The sequence below is a fragment of the Protobothrops mucrosquamatus genome, unplaced genomic scaffold (genome assembly GCF_001527695.2).
Source record: "Protobothrops mucrosquamatus isolate PMUCROS unplaced genomic scaffold, P.Mucros_1.0 scaffold3988, whole genome shotgun sequence".
NCBI classification, from domain to species: Eukaryota; Metazoa; Chordata; class Lepidosauria; order Squamata; family Viperidae; genus Protobothrops; species Protobothrops mucrosquamatus.
In genome coordinates, this window is record NW_015389926.1 from 42,109 (window position 1) to 45,513 (window position 3,405).

General features: G+C 53.1%; 1 pseudogene; it reads left to right on the forward strand.

Moving 5' to 3' along the window:
* LOC107298453 overlaps positions 1 to 3,368 on the forward strand; it is a 30,990-nt pseudogene extending 27,622 nt beyond the window's left edge.
* The last annotated feature ends 37 nt before the right edge of the window (positions 3,369 to 3,405 follow it).

Consider the following 3,405-nt stretch of genomic DNA (forward strand, 5'->3'; position numbering starts at 1 on the left):
CCCCCCCCCCAGGCAGAGTTTGGCTTTTCAAGGAAAGAAAAAGGCAGTGTTGTATTTTTCGTTTACCCTAAAGTTACTGTATATTCAGTCTGCTAAAGTGTTTCAAACTCAGAAGATAACTTTGGGAATTGTACAACTCAGAATAAAACCTCTCACTCCACTGAAGAACGTTGTGCTCTGGAAATACTCAACTGGTTCCTAATCCAACCTTTGTTAGGGCCAAAGACGTCAGAGTGGGGTTCGCTCTATGAAAAAGCATAACAAATATTGCAAAAGTAAAAGATGGGTTTGACTATACATGGATGTAGTCCCAGTCCTGGCACTCAGGGCTAGGACTCCCAAGCTGGCAGAGGGGCCCCAAGAGACCCCAGGAACCGACTCCGAGCTCTCTCTGCCCAGAGGAAGGCAGTGCCAGGAAGGGCCAAGATCCTGTGCAGAAATTTCAATCTCTCCGGCCTGCGATGGAAGACACAAGATTGAGGAAGCAAGATACCTGCCACCCTCGGGGGGGTGGGGTGAGGTGGATGGATTCTCCTCTGAAAACAATGCCTAAAAAGGGGGAGCAGCATTAGATGTTATAGGGCACCCCAAATCTACCCCAGTCCGAAGCTCCCCAAGAGGCTGGGAAAGGTGGTCCATTTCTGGCACTGTCTCCTCTCCTTCACCCTCCCACCCCCCACCCCCCGTTTCCTCCTTCCTCTTTAGCAAGGTATAACGGGGGGGGGGGGGGGAACCTGAAGAAATACATTTGGGAAAAGCGTTATTTGAATACAAATATTTGAAGTCAAACAACAACAACAACAATAATAGAGTTGAAAGGGGACTTGGTGGCCATCTAGTCCATCCATATGCTCAGGCAGACTCGGGTTGGCAACCTTGGCTCTTTTATGACTTGTGAACTTCAACTCCCAGAAATCCTGAGTCTTCATGGCTGGTTCAGGAATTCTGGGAGTCGAAGTCCACGAGTCATAAAAGAGCCAAGGCTGCATATCGCAGCCCTAGATCGCTTCAGACAAATGGCTGTCAGTCTCTTCTTTAAAACCTCCGGTGTTGGAGCATTCACAGCTTCTGGAGGCAGGTAGTTCCACCGGTTAACAGTTCTCCCTGTCAGGAGATTCCTCCTTCCTTCCCCGGCCAGTCTCCCTCCGTCTCTGCTCCTCCCGCCTTCAGGGGGGGCTTCGGGGAAGAGCCGGGCCCCCTCCTCTTCCGGGCGCCCCCCCCAGATATGGGAAGGCTGCTCTCACCTCCCCCCGCCCTTCTCCTCCCCTGCTCCCACCCCTCCCCGGGAGAGGGGCTGCTGGGGGCCACGGGGGGAGCCTGGCTGGAGCCCCCCAGGAGGAAGAAGGCAGGAAGCGCCCCCCCCAGCTCTCCCCCCGCCCTGCCTAGGGAGAGACCCCCCAGTATGGGGAGGGGGGAGGGGAGGAGACGCAGCCCCGGGAGACCCTCAGCTCCGCCGGCCTGGATGCGGGTGGGGGGGAAGAATCTTCGCTACTGCGCAGGCGCCATGTGGCTCATGGTTGCAAGGAAGCAGAACGCCGATTGGTCGCTTTGGGGAGGGCAGCGATTGGCAGGAGAACTCCTCGGGGCGGTCCATTCAAAGGAAAGAGGAAGAGCAGCAAGGAACAGACCTCGCAGCGAAGTCTCGCCTCCACTTCCGGGAACAAATAGAACTGAAGCGGCCTAATTGATTCGTCCGCCGACGGGCTCGGAGCCAGGTAGGGCGCAAGGGATGCTGGGAGTTGCAGTGCCCGAGGGTCTCTGGCGGAAAGGGGAGGGAGGGAGGGAGGAGGCCGAGTCCTTCTTGTTCTTGCCGGGGAAATGCCGATGAGAGGCGGAGGCTTCGGCCTTCCTCCACGGGCGGAGATGGGACTCCCCTCCGGGGAAGGGACGAAGCCGTGACCCTCCTCTCCTTCTCTCCCTTCGCCCCTGCAGGAGGACGAGCGAGCCCGGCGAAGGAAGGAAGGAAGGAAGGAGGCGCCGCCCGAGAGGAGAGGAGGCCCCGCGGAGCAGCCCCGGGAGGAGACGGCGGGGAAGGCCCGGAAGGGATGAGCCGAGGGGGACTCCGGGAAAGGAGGCCGCCTGGAGGGAGAAGCGGGGAGCAGGAAACGGGCGGAGACCCCGAGACGGGCCTGGAGGGCGGAGAGTCCTTCGGGACAGGCGGAAGACTCGGGAATCCCCAGAGAATCCAGGAGGGAGGAGAGAAATATCAGTGCCCGGAATGTGGAAAATCCTTCAAAGCAAATGGAGATCTTAAAAACCATCGAAGAATCCACACTGGAGAGAAACCTTATGAATGTTTTGAGTGTGGAAAGAGCTTTAGTGATAGGAGCACCTTTTATGTTCATCAAAGGATCCACACAGGAGAAAAACCGCATAAATGCCTAGAATGTGGAAAGAGTTTCAGTCGGAGGGACACCCTTTATAGACATCAAAGGATCCACACTGGAGAGAAACCTTATGGATGCTCGGAGTGTGGAAAGAGCTTCAGTCTGAGGGGCAGACTTTATCAACATCAAAGGATCCACTCAGGAGAGAAACCATATAAATGCCTGGAGTGTGGAAAGAGCTTCAGTCAGAGGGGCACCCTTTATAGACATCAAAGGATCCACACTGGAGAGAAACCATTTAAATGCCTGGAGTGCGGAAAGAGCTTCAGTCAGAGGGGAAACCTTTATAAACATCTAAAAATCCACACTGGAGAGAAACAGCAGAAGTGCCTGGAGTGTGGAAAGAGCTTCAGGAACACGGGACACCTTTATATACATCAAAGGGTCCACACTGAAGAGAAACCATTTAAATGCCTGGAGTGTGGAAAGAGCTTCAGGAAGACGGGACACCTTTATATACATCAAAGGGTCCACACTGAAGAGAAACCATTTAAATGCCTGGAGTGTGGAAAGAGCTTCAGTCAGAGCAGGACCCTTTATAAACATGAAAGAATCCACACTGGAGAGAAACCATTTAAATGCCTGGAGTGTGGAAAGAGCTTTACTCTGGGTGAACAGCTCTATAGACATCAATGGATTCACAGAGAAGAAAAACCATATGAATGCCTGGAGTGTGGAAAGAGCTTCAGTCAGAGGAGAACCCTTTATAGACATCAAAAGATCCACACTGCAGAGAAACAGCATAAGTGCCTGGAGTGTGGAAAGAGCTTCATTCAGCGGGAAAAACTTTATAACCATGAAAGAATCCACACTGGAGAGAAACCATTTAAATGCCTGGAGTGTGGAAAGAGCTTCAGTCAGAGGAGCAGCCTTTATATACATCAAAGGATCCACACTGGAGAGAAACCATTTAAATGCCTGGAGTGTGGAAAGAGCTTCAGTCAAACGGGATACCTTTATATACATCAAAGGATCCACACTGGAGAAAAACCATTTAAATGCCTGGAGTGTGGAAAGA